Source organism: Clarias gariepinus, chromosome 9 (genome assembly GCF_024256425.1).
Source record: "Clarias gariepinus isolate MV-2021 ecotype Netherlands chromosome 9, CGAR_prim_01v2, whole genome shotgun sequence".
Taxonomy (NCBI): domain Eukaryota; kingdom Metazoa; phylum Chordata; class Actinopteri; order Siluriformes; family Clariidae; genus Clarias; species Clarias gariepinus.
The window spans coordinates 13739903-13757184 of record NC_071108.1 but is presented as its reverse complement, the minus strand read 5'-3'; the positions used below and the strand labels follow the sequence as shown (position 1 = coordinate 13757184).

General features: G+C 37.2%; 1 protein-coding gene across 1 annotated transcript in view; it reads left to right on the top strand.

The window, feature by feature from the left end:
- agbl4 (AGBL carboxypeptidase 4) overlaps positions 1 to 17282 on the top strand; it is a 346895-nt gene that overhangs the window by 116959 nt on the left and 212654 nt on the right. The gene's annotated exons all lie outside the window — the stretch shown is intronic.

Genomic DNA, 17282 nt, shown 5'->3' with positions numbered 1-17282 from the left:
AAATGTGTCCACAATAATGAATCATGAAGCACTTTGACAGGTCCAGTCTCTATACTGTGATGCAGTCTACATACAGTTTGGAACATAAGATATATACGTATTTCATTCATAAATAACTTCATTAGTGATTAGGAATAAATGGCATATTGGAAATGACATGATAGTTGGCTTGTTCGTTGGCTCCAGCTTGTAGAAAGTACTAAACAAGAGCTTGTGGTTGTTTTGTTGCTTTTTACTGAATCAAGGCAGCAGGATTGTTGAAGGATAGTTGCTTGCTTGTAGTTAGAATCCAAATACATTATTCGCAACAAACAGAAAAATTTGCCACAAATATGGAGCACACAAAAGAGCACCTGAGTGAGACTAGAAATGTGCATCAGGACTGGGATACAGTAAGAAGGTTGAGAATGTTAGAGGGTTTTACTTTCACTTAAAAATAAATTAACATGCTTTTACATCTTTTATTCATTCATTCTTAAAAAATAAAACCAACCAACCAACGAACCAAAAAAAAGCAAATGAACATGGTGACATTGTTTTACTTCCCTATCACATCCAAACACATGCACACACCCATGTCCAGGGATCCGGACCAAGTGACATTCTCCTAATACCCTTCACGTTAACATTTTAACATTACTATATTAAAACATCGGTCCCAAAAGACACCTGACTGCACATTACTGCTGAAAAAAATCTCTGTTTATGGTTCTGCTGATTGTTCATTTTCCTTTGCAAATGTCTCCAGGCACTGAACTCGCTTTACAGCTGCTGACAGTTCTGCTGATTGGTCTTTACATTACATCTGCCTCTTATTCTATTCTTTAAAAAAAAGGAAGCCGGCTTCCTGCCTAACGAGTTTGATGGAGATATTGAACAGAGACTTATCTGATGCAGCTATCTGAATTCGCTCTTAAAATCACTACATTAACTTTAATAGTAAAAAAAAAAAAATAGCTAATGGATGTCAGTGACTTACTACATCTGTCCAACGCAATAGAGCATGACCAGGCAGATCAGTCTGTCCTGAGTCATACAGATAAGGAGATCTTGCACTAGATCATTACGGACTCTCTTTAACATACTCCAGCATGATGAACATGGGTTGGGCCTGACAGACGGTGAACAGTCCCTGTGGCCTGCGTGAGCTCAGCACTGATTGAGTCAGCTCCTCTACTGTTCCATGAAAGTCACCTTTTTGCTTCATTTTGTGCAAAGTAAATGAAGAAAAAGTAGAAATATGAAGTGGGCAATGATATAGAATAATGCACAAGGTATTTTTTAATTGTAAAGTAAGTAAACCATTTCCATTACTGCATGACCGTTTTTTGAAGATTTTTACAAAAAGTTTTAGCACATTTTAGCATTCTTTTTTTTCTGCCATTATTCCCATCTATAGTCTATAACAAAAATAATAAAATTTCGATTTCCAGAATTCTGGAGCAGAGATAGGTATAGGTAAACTCTGAAAGTGTCATCTTATGTCATGGTTTTTTTTCTTTCTTTTTTTTTTTGCACCCACTCAAAGCTGAAAAAAATGAAAAACTTTCAAGAATTGAGAGAAACCAAAAACTAAAGTGGCATGACCCTGAAGGACAGTATATTGTCTTCAGCTGTCTGAATCGCAAAGCCTCAAACTGTAGTGGCAGCATCTGTCAGGACTGAAATGTGTTTTCTGTATATCCATTCAGTGTTGAAAAAAAAATCCCTGGCCATCTGAGTGAGTGACAGTCCAACATCAGGAGAGCATTATGCCCTCCTGTGTCATTCTGCCTCCGACTAAGATAGTCAAAACCGCAATCTAAACGTGGACTGACGTTGGACTTCAATTTGTCCGACTTTGAATGTGACTGATAAGAATAGATTACTCTGAGAGTTTAAATTCTGTTCTGTAATCCCTTGACAAAGCTTTGACATCTCTCTGTGGTATTCTTGCTTAAATTGTAAAGCTAAATTGCGTGTTTTGTACACCCGTGGCCTTTGACTCTCTAAAGTCGTTTTAATCAAGACTTCATAGATACATGATTTGGGTCCCTGCAGCTTTCCAGATAGCGGAGTGTTTAATGCAGTAGTGTCCCTCTCTTTTTCTCTTTCCCTCTGTCGCTATCTCTCAGTTTTGGCCTTTCTCTCCCTGATTGCTGTAAGAATGCCTGTGATTGGATTGTCACTGATTTAAATGGTGCAGAATCGCCAAAGCAACCATTCCAGCATCCTAAGGAACAAAGAACATTTTCACAATTCTGGAAGTGCATTAGGTGCTATTTTTGTCAGAACAGGATTCTGCTGGAATAGCAAGCTATAGATTTGTCAGGGTGAGGTGATGCTGCTGCTGTTTCTGTCTCACTTTTGGAGGATATTCTAGGCAGAACCTTGTAGTTCTCTAAATGCAAATGCCAGTAAGCGGATGTGTTTGTTGTGTTTTGTGTACTATCACAGCGAGCGTGCATCAGGTCATCTATAGAGGGTCTTTAAATCCCAAGACTCCCTAAAAGGTCTTTAGGTTGTTTTTAAGACAACTTTCACGTGAGGTCTAGTCCTGAAGTTTTTATAATATTTTTAGGCCACAAGTGCTCATGCAATTTTTTTTTACACTTAATATCATTATAATACATAATGATACCATGAATGTGCAATCTATAGTTTTATATATGCCAATCATGCTCTTGTTTCTTCCGAATAAACTTTCACATACTTGCCACGCACGGTGATGTGGAATGGCTAGTGGTTAGACATTCAGGAGATGGATACAATGCGGATTCTAGATAATACTGCTGAATTATAGTACAGTGCACAAATAGTGTACAAATAGACAAAATTCTGTACAAATAGATTTTTTAATTACTTAATTTAATTATTGAGTCATCATTTAAAAAAATCTGATTTCCAAACTTTAGTATTTCACCACAAAATTAAAAGTTACAGAAAATATTTGTATGCCAGAAAAGAAAGCAGCTTATTATATAAGTGACCACTTTAAGATGAACAAAAAACAAATTGGAAGATTTTGGGTTTTGAATAAAAAATAAAAAAAAGCAGGTGCAGCAGTCAAAGTCCTCAGAAGAACTGTGGGTGTTTCTGCAGGATGCTCAGTAAAACTGGCGATTTTCTGACTTTGTTTTAAGTAATACTGGGGTTAATAACTTTTCTCTATTTTTTTAAGACATCCTTGCTGTACTGCATTTATTTGCATTTACCTTAGACACCTCTTTTCTCATCTTTAAAAAGACGATTTGCTCCTAGAGTCAACTCTCTGGTCTTGGTTTATACCTTTTAACAACAATGTGCTTTTTATAGCTGAAACCCAGATCTTGAACCAAGAGTAGAAGTTCAATATAATAGGAAACATCTGGGCAGCAAACAACATCTGTCAGTCATGTGCTCCAATATGTTTCTTTTTCAAAGTGTGGGTTAAAATAAAGGTTTCTATAATTTAAGTTATTTGCCAGATCTACATGTGATTATTAGAAAATTAATGCTATAATTCTGCCAATGATTTTTATTGAGGACACTTTATATAATCTTAGTGTAATCATGGAGTTATTATTATTATTATTATTATTATTATTATTATTATTATTATTATTATTTAATCAAAGCTGAATGTCTGATTTACCAGATGACATTTTTTGTAAAAATACATATATTTCAAAAGTCTCTAGTGTCAGGGCACTCAATGATAAAACTGTTGCTTAAAGTTTTCCACCACAGATGACTTTGTACTTTGGGTCTTTGTAACATAACAGCTGCATTGGTGTTACTGACACAGTACTAGCTGGTAAGGTGAATGACTGTTTATAACTACTATAACGTAAGGGATATTTTTTTAATAAATAAAATAATAGTAGATAAAACGCATGTCTCAAGCTTTATCGATCAAATCTATTAAAATACCCGACGTCCATTACTGCCCCATGTACAGTAATGTGAATGTAATATCTGTAAATGGCTTATAACTACTGTAGGAAGGGATATCACATATCTCATATTTTTTCCTACACTTTGCAGTGTAGCTCTAATAGTAATATTCAGACTGTGGCAAAAACTACATACATTCATTTTAATATGATTACATTTAAAATTATAATATTAATGTTTGCTTTTAAATATTTAATCTTTTATGTAATTAATGTGTAAAAGTAATTTTAATAGAATTGAACAGCGTTAAATGCTCACCAGTGTCACCATGAGCTATAAAATCACATTTTCCTGATTTTGCCCATCCGTCTAAAACTAATTATATAAATTGAATTTTGCAGAAACTCTTTACAGCAGATTATATTGTCTGTGTTTAAAAGCTCCCATTTGTAATCATATTGTAAAACACCAATAAATATTGAAGGTGTGCTGCTTCATACGAATGATTTCCTAAATGAGACTGCTGCATTAGTAAATAAATAACTGCTCTGGTGTATACGACCTCACGCTCAATCAGTGCTGATAGGGAAGGTGCCTTAAAAAAAAGATTGATTGATGACAATAAACCTGGTGTCCTTTGCTTTGGTGCAAATATTAACAGATTCAGTGCAGGTCTTCATCGTGAGCTCGTCTGGTTCACATTTTGAGTAGCAGGAGCGTTAGACATAAGCGACGTTTATCTGTGATGTTATTGTAGCCTGTCAGAAGGAGGGAACGTTTGCTATAAGGCGTCTTCTGTCTGTTCGCAGAGTGACTCTTCTGAAACATGGATTCAACATCCCTCCTTTCATGTTGTTTTCTTTTCTTCCACTCGCTCCCTCTGAAGGAGCCAACTTGACTTTGTCCCTGCTGTTCTTTTTGAAGGTGCTTTCATTTAATCTTTCCCGTGGAAAAAAAAAAAAAGGAGTTTGGCCAGAGGTCACAGATCACATCAGGGCGCTTTTCCGACTCACTGACCATTTAATCAAGCTAAAGTCCAACGCTGTGGCTTCTTTCTCCAGCTGCCTTTGTTCGCTGTGCGCAAAGGTGAAGTCCATCAACACACAGAAAGACACACACAGTTTCCAGTTCTGCTCAGCTCCACTGGGTACAAGATCACCATGATTATAAGTCTACCATTTTCTGTTTCATTTTTTGGCATTCTTGGCATTCCTTTCATATATATATATATATATATATATATATATATATATATATATATATATAGGAAAACACATCTGATAATTTTATGTCATCCTAAACAATACTTTATGTCCTTAGTAATAGCTTATAAGTTGCTCTGAATTGCCTCAATACGTGTTGTTTTGTTCGGGGCGAACATGTGCTTCAGTGCTAAATAGCTTCTAACACAAGGCTGAATCTCAAACTCCTCTCTAACCCTTAATCAAGGGAACAAAGGCTTATACACCCTAGTGCAATAGTTTTCAATTCAACGCTATTTGGGATTCAACTCTGAAAAGCCAAACTGGGTAAATAAGTCAAATAAATCATAATCTATTGATAATGAATGGAGTTTGTGGAACTGTTGTATAAAAGCATTATCACTTAAAGTCATGCTGTTGTATTGAATGTCAGCACAGCTGTGATATCCACTAATGATATTCAGTACAACAGCACACTTTCTCGTGTGATATTGCTTAAGTTAAGAAGAGTCGACAATTATGATCAAAAGGTTATTTTTTTCTGTTTTTTGTTTCTGTTTTTTACTTAATAATAGCTATCATGAATTAGTATGATTGAATATTCATTATGTCACACTAAAGGTGTAAAAAGATATGACCTGATTTTACCTTGATCTAATAAGAATTTTTTTTACAAGGGTACAGTATGTAATTATTTTTTATTTCACTGTATTAACTGACATTTGCTTATGTATTAATACAAATAACGTTTATTCGAGCTATAAATGATAATAGTTTTATATAAATTAACAAAAAATAAATTTGCAACAATTTACTGAGTGTTAAATAACTGAACCTTGTTCTCCGGGTGGAAATCCTGAGACTTGCTACTCAGTCTCATTAATTCAGCTTAAAGTCAATTTAAAAGGTGTTGGTGCATGCTTGTGATTATAGGTTTATTTTTACGTATTGTTTATATGAACTTTGGTTTGTGCAGATGTTGATTATTTGCTTTACTAAAAAAAAAACATAAATTAAAATTAATGTGTCTTACTTTGTTAAGGTTTTCTTTTGTAATAATGAAACAAGTTTAAGTTCAAGGGACCCTTGTAATGTAAAGTATAAAGCTTGGTTTTTACCAATACAGTACAATAATGAGAACAACTACAGCTTTTGGGAAATAACCTACATTGTAAAATGCATCTTCATTACTATTGACACATTCACTTTAGTTTTCTGAATGATATTCTGTAAAGAATATAATGAAATATTTTAAAACCAATTGCAACCTTTCTACCTGGTTTTGAGTCATTAAATGACAATTAATAGCAGGTTTTTAATGATTGCTTCCTTTTTCAGCATTCTCTCGAGGTCAGTCTTTTGTAAATAAATTGCGGTTATATTCTGATTGTATTATACAAAAACCATATTATGTTGAAATAACCTCAAGACATTCTATTAGAATATACGTTTATGCAATTGGAATTTCAAGGTGTGTTACTCCCAGCCTTGAAAACTCCAAGCTGAATTTACAAATAAATAGGTTTTTAGAAAAAAAAAAAACAAGAAAAACAACAGTGCTTGAAATGCTCAAGTAAATTGAAGTAAATTATTCTCCTAATGTATTTATGATTTTATCTGGCTCACTTAATTAAGTATTGAATTTACGACTCGAGTGTGGAATTGAGGGTTATTTTGGAATGACACAATTGGATGGCTATGAAATGCACGCTCTAAATAAGACCCGCCAGTTGTGAAGGTTGTTTGTGGCAAAGTGTTAAGTATCTTCTAATTTATTTATGTGAATGAAGGCATGGTGGAATCCAGAATTTTCATTAGGAGAATCAGTAATTTGCTCATTTTTATCATCCACAGTTTGATTGCTTAAGTAGTATTGCGAAATAAATATGGTCTTATTCACAGTTGGGAAGACACAACGTGTCACACGTCCAAAACGGTGCCTGGTAGATTTGTTGAGCAGTGCTCGGCTGAAGAATAAAATTGATTCCGCTGACTTCTGCTGAGTTCTCAAATTCCCGCTGTACACTCGGTTTGGACTGGAACTGACAATTTGAATCATTTTCAGTAACGCTAAAGCTCAAATCCATGACTTTCTATAACTACTTCCCGCACTCAGAATGGCTGAATGCACAGCATGTCGTCAGTGTGTGTCTCAGCAGCTTTAATTCAGGCCTGTACTCGCACTCTTGTCCTGGGAGTGAAGTGAGCGATCACCTGGCCACTAATCCCCTTTAAGCTGAATCCACCTCACACTTCATGCTCCTCTGAAAGATTCTGTACAGAGACACTGGCTCTGCTGAACGCACCGTTTCTGTAGATGAGCTTCAGTCAGAAAGAATGCTGAGTTGTCCACCATGTTTTCTGTTTATCCACAGAGGACACTTAGGACTGGACAATGGACGTGTTCTTAAAGCCCAGCTGGTCATGGGATCATATGGAACATACTGTAGGACACAGCAGAGTTCTGTTCACTCTCATTTTTCTGTCTTACTTTCTTTTTTACTTTCTTTTTTCAATAAGTCCTCTGTTTTGTGTTCTTTCTTTCCTAGTGTTTTTTACTTTTCATTAGAAATTGTTCTTTCGTTATCAGTGAGAGCTCTTCCTTCCTTCCATTCTTCCTTAATTTCTTTCTTTGCCAGTGAGCTTTCTTTCTTTCTTTCTTTCTTTCTTTCTTTCTTTCTTTCTCAGTCAGTGTTTTGTGTTCTTTCTTTCCTTCCCTTTTTATTACTTTTATATTTTATTTTATTGTACTTCCTTCCTACCTTTCCTCTTTCTTTTTTTCTCTTTCTTTCTAACCTTCCTTCTTTCTTTCCTTTGCCTTTTGTCCTACATACAATTTCATGATGGACTTGTCTACATACAATTTTATAATGTGCTCTCAGTCTCACAGAATTTGTCCAAAATCTCTAAACAGATATTTAAATGATTATCACTTTTTTAGATTCTTTTCCCAGTCCAGCACTTCCTAGAATTGATTATGGCTAGTTTTGCTCCCAGCTCTAGCAGGCTGAAATGCTAGTCTGAAGCTAAAGACATTACTGTGTGTTTCTCCAGCCCTGTCTTGTTATCAGAGCTCTTATCTTTGACCTTCCCTGCAGCATGTGTTAGCGTATCACCATTAGCAATCCCAGATGCTGCTCTTAGCGCTCTTTTAATATGATAAAGGTAATCCAACCTCAGGCATGCTTTTGCTTTTATAGAGAAATCGATAGAGAAATCTAACATTGAATTTGGTCTTGGGCAAATGTGAATCCCTAAGAGAGTTCTGCTTACAACCACCCCTATAAATGCTCTCATTCACTTATGTGAAAGAGTCCAAAAGTGAAAATACACATTTCATTTAAGTGGTGTTTGATTATTAGAAGTATATTTTTAAACAATTACCTGTACACTGTAATGCCTGTTCTTGATTAGCTAATAATCAAACACTGTTGCGTTTTTATCTATGAAGACACTAGATTGCATGTGTGTTTATTGTAAAGACACTTTCAATACTATGTGACTGTTGTGGCATTTTTGGATAGCTGATGTGTTTAACTAAAATTACTGAAACTCCAAGTTTTTTCTTACAGATTTCTGCATAAACGAATACCATGACTGAATAGTGACAAAATTTCAATCTTTGTGTTTCTCAATCGTGGCTGAATAACACCATGAAAACAAACATACTTTTTTTTTTCTTTTTTAGGGTGATCTGTATTTGTAAAATGCACAGAAGCACTTTGGTGGATCCTATTTGTGTAGCATTTTTAGCAACCAACTCAAGGTGCATAGAAATCCTGAACATGATGAAATGCATTCATCCACTTTTACTCATACTTAAATACACTGTCTGGGCATAAAATCATCACCATTTTATACGGGCCAAATTATGGGCCTTCATCAAGCAAAGAAAACAACTGAGGAAATTCTAAAAGAAATGTCTGCAATGACTGAAATTGAATTAAAAAACATATAACATATCATTACAACCGGAAGGATAGTGCTGAATTTTCATCTTTGTGGAAGAAATGTTATGAATGGAGAACACTTAAGCTCTTTGTGAAGTTTCATCATGAAAAATTGACGTAGACATAAAAATTTTATCGAAACCATGGCTATGGTTAATAGTGAGAGTAAAAACATTTCCACACACAATATGATGAGAACTTACTGTACAGGATTGGGACTAAACAGCCTATAACTACTTAATGTATTAGTGAGATTAATCAGAAAATCAGCTTTAGTGTATTAGGGAGCATAATGATTGAACTTTGGAGCAATAGATAAAAGGTCATGTGGTCTGATGAGTCCAGATTGGCACTATATCAGAGCGATTTATATGTCAGGGTAAAAAGGGAAGTAACTGTTTGAGCCTCTAGAGGCAGTGCTATGATCTGGGGTTGCTTCAGTAGGTCAGGTCTCAGCTCTGACAGAGTGACCATCAGGTTCTTGGTCACCTTCCTGACTAAGGCCCTTCTCCCCCGATCGCTCAGTTTAGATGGCCGGCCAGCTTTAGGAAGAGTCCAGGTGGTTTCGAACTTCTTCCACTTACAGATGATGGAGGCCATTGTGCTCATTGGAACCTTCAAAGCGGCAGAAACTTTTCTGTAGAAAATTTTTCTGTAATTTTTCCTTCCCCAGATTTGTGCCTCGAGACAATCCTGTCTCGGAGGTCTACAGACAATTCCTTTGACTTCATGCTTGGTTTGTGCTCTGACATAAACTGTCAACTGTGGGACCTTATATAGACAGGTGTGTGCCTTTCCAAATCATGTCCATTAAACTGCATTTACCAGGTGGACTCCAATTAAGCTGCAGAAACATCTCAAGGATGATCAGGGGAAACAGGATGATCAGGGGAAACAGGATGCGATTAAGCTCAATTCAGAGCTTCATGGCAAAGGCTGTGAATACTTATGTACATGTGCTTACTCAATTTTTTTCTCAAGTAAACTTTTTTCATGTTGTCATTATGGGGTCTTGTGTGTAGACTTCTGAGGAAAAAATGAATTTAACAGGCATATTCTAATTAGAGATGGGCCCAATCCGATATAATATCGGTATCGGGTCCGATATAGCCGTAAGTCCGTCATCGGATATCGGTCGGACAGGCCCGATCTATATATTCCAGTTCGCAGCTTGCACTGGACCTTAAACTCGACGCAATGCACCACTGCTTATTCCATACCATGAACCTGCGGCAACTTCGATCTGAGCAAGCGAATAACATTAGCCATTGTTGTGAACAAAATGTCGCTCGTTTGGAGATACTTTAGTTTGGAAACGCCGAAAAGCAAGACGGCTACTTGCAATGTGTGTAAAGCCAACGTGCCGAGGGGTGGAAGTACGGTTGCGTCGTACAATACAACTAATTTAATCAAGCACCTGCAGAGATTTCACGGGAAAGAGTACCAGGAGTTTATGCTAGCAAACAGGGAAAAAGACACCAGGCAGCAGACGCTCGTTGATGTTTTCCAAAAACGGGTTTTTTTAACTGACTCTTTTTTTTTTTTTACTCTGAAGATGTTTATTTCTTTGCAGTTTTATTTTAAAGCCTTATTCAGTTGGTGCTGTTGTTGGTCTGTTGCTTGACCTGTCAAATAGATGCGTCTGGGCTTATTGTTTTTAACTTACTTTTTTGATAGTTAAGATATTTATTTAAAATGTATTAGTTTTGCACTTTTATTTTTTACACAGTTGTTGCTGCTAAAATGGACATAATACTTGAACTTATTTCAACCAAGATTGTTGTGTTTTTGAAATTTACAAAATTTTACAGCTGTTGCTGCTACCTTTTTGTGAAGTGTGACATAAATTCCTTTGGAATGCCTTTAAATTTAAAGTAGTTGTGTATATTTTTTGCTCTTTTAACAAGTGCTTAATAGTTTATTTATTCTGTGATGTAACCTTACAAACAGCACAATTTCAACAAAAATAATGCTAATATTAAAGTAAAAAGATGTATTATATCGGAATCTGTATCGGTATCGACAGTCGTGTATCGGAATCGGATCAGAACTGGAAAATCGTGGATCGGACCATCACTAATTCTAATAATTAAGTTGTGCAAGATTGGTTCTGAGTGCATGAGGAATCATGTTCACACATGTATTGGCCACATCAGTGGGTAACAAACTCAAACCTAAAGGCAAAAGAACAGAATATAAAATTGTGCACTTTTTTTTGGCAACAAATGTTAATAAAACAACACATTTTGCTCTATTTTTAACTAACTAACAACAAAGCCAGCTCTAAACCGCTTCCTTATTATTCCTGAGATTCTTGCAGGAGTTACAGAGTTACACACAGTGTATAATCACACAATGATTGTTTTGGTATTTTGGGTATTTATATAACAAGTATTATTTCATTTTCAAACTCGTGCCTAAATGCAGATACTGTAGCCACTGTACTCTTACTGTTACTGGGATCCAAGAACATTAGCTTATGTTAGTTAACATATACCTTTAGACAATTGCTGGAGCATCTTCACTTTTCCCTCTTGTCTCTTTTCGCCTTAACATTGTGTGTTTTCTGGATATTTTAGGCATAAGCAGCAGGAATTTCACCATTTTTTGCTGTTTAGTGCATATTGATTTGTTTTGCTGGGAATCGATGGTGGGTGTAGTGTTTTCCATGCTTATCAGAATCTAATCAGTCAACTGCAGGAAAAGGCATCACTTTGTGTTATGTGTGACTTTCTAAAGGTTACCATGTGCCTCAACATCCACCATACATCCAGTTAATAGCCTCCACTCAACTGCTCCAATGCATGGCAATGCAGGAGTTGCAGAGGTAAAGTTTATAGAGCTGAGAACAAACTTTAAACTTCAGCTTATAATATGAGTTTTTGTAAGTTTATAACTGACTTATCAACTAACGAAATAAAATATTTTAAAAAATGTATTAAATGCATATTGCATGTTAGTATAGATACATGGTTCTGTGCCTCCTATCACTTTTGTAATCTCTATAATTAGGAGCCAATTGAACCCACAGGACCCGAACTGAGCACATACTGTAACAAGTGACTATAATCATCATTTAACAAGTATAGAATTTTATCTATATACTATATTTTACCAAGACAACTTGGACAGCACAGTTTTAGCAGCACAGTTTTAGCTGTAATATGAGTGATAGGTTCATACTCAGATGCAGGTTCTAAGCCATTATTGTTTTATGATAATATATATTTTTTTCAATTGTTCTTTAATTAAGGAAACATTTCTCAGGAAATGTTTTTAATTAGGTAATATTTATTTTACAAAATCTATTTATCTTCAAACAGTCATGAGCTAGATAAAATTTCCCAAGAAAGCAAAGTTTTCAGCACAGAGGAGTTAATGCTGTCCAGTTTTTGTAAAATAACAAGGTGTATTTTTTTTAACGACAGCGAGAGAGAAAGGGAGATACTGATGAGGGAACGACTGTTTTTCATGGTTTAAAGCATACTGTAAGTGGTGACAATGACAGGAACTAACTTGTCTCATGGGCATTTCACAGCACTAAATCTAAGTATAAAACTGTTAAAATGTGCACTGTGTGGGTTATGAATAGCTTAAAAATAACTGTGTTCATTTAGCTTGATTATGGCTTCCTAATCAAGTGGCTTACAGGTTTAGGGTAGTAGATGCAAACAGTAAACACTGGGGATGAATCTCGGTTTCCCTTTGTTTTTCTTTGCTTTTTTCTCTCTCCCTCTCTCCCTCTTATTCCTAGATCACGTCAATCAAACGTCAATAACCAGTTATAATTGCTATAACAGAGGAAGATCCCACAAAGTACCAGTTAATTAACATGGTTCATCCAGCAGATTGATATTCCAGAGGCAGTGTGGCCTAGTCAGCATCTTTCCTGCTAGTTTAAGGGTTATTGAACCCCGAAGAATGCTCAAAATTACAAACAATGACCTGTGGCATCACATCCTGCCTACGCAGCACTGGCAGGCCTTTAAAGTCTTAACCCAGACTGGCTTGTTTTTGTGTGTGTGTATGTTTTTTTTTTTTTTTTTCTCCTCTACAACTATTTTCCCCTTGTGTTTGTCTGTTTGTCATTTAGGGTCGGAGAGGCACGTGTCAATTCAGAGAGACAGGGAAATGGGTTTGAGTAACAGTGGTGTATCATTATTAACCTCCCCCACACTCTGCTTCCCTCCCTGCATCACTCCACCCACCTACGCGTGTGCAAGGCAATAACATACTGTATGCCCACTTCAATTTTCTCATTTCAACTGGTGTTGATGGGCCAGCAGAGGCAGGACAGAAGGCCAGATCTATCATCTTCTGCTTCAAAATAGAGGAGGTGAAAAGCTACAGTGCCTGAGATCACAGGATATCCCTGCACTCTCACACACTCACTGACTCAGACACACACACACACACACACAAGCAGAAAGACACAGACACTCCATCTCACTTACCTTATTTATTCATTTACCATTTCTCCCTGAAATCTGCATATATAAGTGGACAGTGAAAGGATGTAAGATCACCTTGCGGTTGTAGCAGTTTGAACTGACTTCGAGAGGCATATTTATAGTCCTGGTCTGCTTTGACTTGCTCACATCCTACACACAAACACACTCACTGCTGCATTATTTATCTCCATGTGACTCATTCTCAGGCCTGTAGTGAGATTTGGTGTCTTGCCAGCTATGACCATGGCGCTGTATTGTAATTATCACAGATTGTTTAGAAGCAGAGTAAAATAGTGATTCTTGCCTTTTTATAATAAAATACATTTGTGTTATTGAGGGCTTGAATATAGTTTGGATTTCCAGCAAGCTGGTGTGTGGTCTGTAGAGATCCAGGTTGGTACTGTCGGACCTCATCCAGGTTGGCTCGACATCCTTTGCTCGGTTCTTGGTCCAGAGGATGTTGGGTTTTGCATTTTTAAAATTTAAAAGTCTGCTTTGGAGCACAAAGACAAGGTTCTTAGAACGAAGATCCTGCTAATTGGCGCTTAATGAATATGATTCATCCAGCAGATTGATATTCCAGTGATAATGTGGCATAGTCAGCATCTCTCCTGCAAAGTTTAAGGGTTATTGAACCCCTAAGAATGCTCAGAATTACAAACAATGACCTGTGACATCACATCATCAGCAACATATTGACTCGACATCCTTTGCTCCATTCCTGTCCCGGAGGATGCTGGGAATTTTCAGTTTAGAATTTTTGAAAGTTTGCTTTGGAGAGCAATGACAAGGTTCAGAGAGGAGCTGAGAGCTGGAACAGTGTCAGAACCAAGGTAGCAAACGATCACCATATGTCACCCAGAGGTCAAGAGAGGGTTTTCTCTGTGTTCAGGGACAAGCCGTCAAACTGCCTGGCTTCTCTCTCTCTCTCTCTCTCTCTCTCTCTCTCTCTCACTCACTTTCTCTCTCTCTTTTTCTATCTCTCCATCCATCCTTCCAAAGTGGTAGACCAGGTTGGCAGGAAAGGACTTATAATAAAGAGTAGTTTAAATATAACCCTTAGAAAGCATTTACGCAAAAACATTTCAGCACCTCGCTGTGTGTAAAATGAGACAGAAAAATGATATAGAGTGTATGTGCCCTAAGTCCCAGGGATGGTGTTCGTCTCTCATTCAAGTCTAAATTTGCTGGATGTTGTGCAGGCTGGTTTGTAATCGTGCTTATTATTTCCCAGCTGGGTTTAAATAGACATACTAGAGACATCCGGTAAATTTATAAATACACAGGCTACAAAAAAAAAAATCTCGAGGAAATTTGGTTTTCCGCAAGTCCATTAGAATTTAATCAGCTCTGCGTTATGAATGAAAACCTTGAACGGTCTGATTAAGTCAGGTTAAGTGTGAGCAACAGGCAGTTCAGGGCGAAGGAAGAAAGCTGTTTCTTTTTATTTTTTCGTTTTGTTTTCTTGCGCATTGAATCGGGTCCTGCTTTCTAAGCTTAACAATAACTCCCACAATACTCATGGTTGTTTTATCTCGCAATTTGAATAGCATTAACATGCTTTTTAAGCTTGGGGCTGAATGCATTAGGGGAGGGTGCATTAGCGTTTCTAGGAGTGCATGTTGTTGTCGCTACTCATGTTACTGTAGCACTTTTTACAGTTTTTTGCATTTGATGACATTTGAAGGGAGCAATAACAATTTTATGTTGTTAATAATGTGTTTGTGATTAGTTATATTCCTAGGTTCTTCGTCTTCTTCTAAATTCCTCACCCTCCAAGCATGGTTTAAATCTATCAGTGAGTGTATTTAAGGAATGTGCCCTGTGAGATAGCCCCAATTAGAAAGGGGTAGAGCAATAATGCAACAGCTTAATTGCATTAACATAATGCCTTCTAACGATCATTACGCTCACCAAAATAGTCATGATAATAAAGCAATTACTATTTTGAGAGCACAATTACCCACAGTGGCACCTTTTCTGGTGTTATAATTACAGCATTTAGACGCGCAGACGCCGGGTTTCGGCATCCCGGGGAATTTGAGCGCCAGGAGAGACAGCAGGCTCGTCATCGAGGTGCACCATTTATAACCACATCCAAAACATGTCTCTGGCTGTTCAGCAGAACCACGCAAGGAACGGGTGCAGTTGATTGGCTGCATAGATATACGATGTTCCCCAAGTCTTTTACTGGTGGACGGGAAAAGAAAAAAAAAAAAAAAAGCTTAAGATAATAGAAGAGGGAAGAAGCCAGCGTGAAAAATAGATGGATAGATAGCAGAGAGAGAGAAAAAAGGAGTAAGCGAGCGAGAGAAATATAAAGAGAGATTGGTTTTCATGCCTGGTAGTCGACGGCTGTGTAAATCTCTGAGGAGCGGAGTGGGAGACAGCAGAAGGTTGATAGTCATCCATCACTTCTGACAATTCCACCTCTTCCCTGCAGCCTGACAGGAGACCCTGAGTGAGAGATGGGGGTGGGGGGGAGAGAGATACATAATGTGTAAGAGAGATCAAAACAGAGTGACAAAGTAAAAGAAAGTAAGAGAGAGGAAGCTGCTGAGCAAATGAACTCCTCTGTTTTTGGTGAGTAAGAGGGATAGAGATAGGTTTTTATTTTTATTCATTTTTCTCTCTTGCTGCACTGATAGAGAACAGATCCTTCTCCAGCAAGATTGGAATACAGCTCTGTGCATAATGTTAGTGCAGCTTGAGCTGTGAGAAGTGAATCAATTTGAATCGTACAAATGCAAACTCCTAGAATAGAGGTAGATAAATATGAGCCCGATAAAGTAGTATCGTTGCCATTAAAGCAAGAAGTTTAAAGATTAGGAGTTTAAATTCCTGCTCACACACAGTTTCTTTTTAAAGGCCAGTGTTATTAGAATGGCCGTGCACAGTGTTCTGTAGGTTAATGGACCGCTTTTGTGACTCGGCAGACATCATTGTCTCACCGAGTATGACCTCTCGCATAGTGCCTGCTGTATTTTGTCGCCCCGTCACTCAATGGATGGGCAAAGGCCTAATTAAACTAGTGCAAGTTGTGCCTTGCTCCTGCACAATACCGCAATAGATTGCCTTTCAGCAAACAAGCCGAAAGCACCTACTTCCTGGATCTTTGGTGGAATAAAAGATTCCTGTACAAAAGGCTAGCGGATGCCTCCGCAAACAAAAGGTCTCCGCTTTTTCTGTCTTAAAAAGACTGTCACAACCTGCTGCTATCTGATCTCCTCCGTGCTGCCTTTTGAATAAGAGGAAATTAAATTCTGACATTTAAACAGTGTTCAACAGGTCCTCTGCTGATCAGTAGTCACTATGTGAAAATTTCTCGTAACTATTTCTAAAAAGAGATCAGTTCTTATTGTGTTACATGGATTTAATTTTTTTTTTAGAGAATAAGTAATTAGGGTAAGTGTGTAAGAATGTGCACATGCTTGATAATTTGTACGTGTGTGGGTGGGCAACTGAGATTTGAACCTTCTTTACTGACTCCTAGCAGCATGTGACAATGGCAGCATACTGTAGATGTGTCAGATTTAAAGAAAGTATGAATGTGTGTGTGAGTAAGTGTGTTTGTGTGACAGAGAGAGAGGGAGAGAGATGGCTCATCAGGGTGTGATAAGCCATGGCATCATGCCTGCTTTGCGGCTTTATACTTTAAGCAGTATGCATGTGTCAGACCCAGTTTACTCAGAGGTCAGCACATCACACTGCCATCTGGGAGCTCCAGAAAACACGTTGTTTTGTTCTCAGATATTGTGAAATGTACCACCTGAAATTACTGGAAAGGCAAAGCCAGCTCAATTGTTCTCTCTTTAAATAAACAC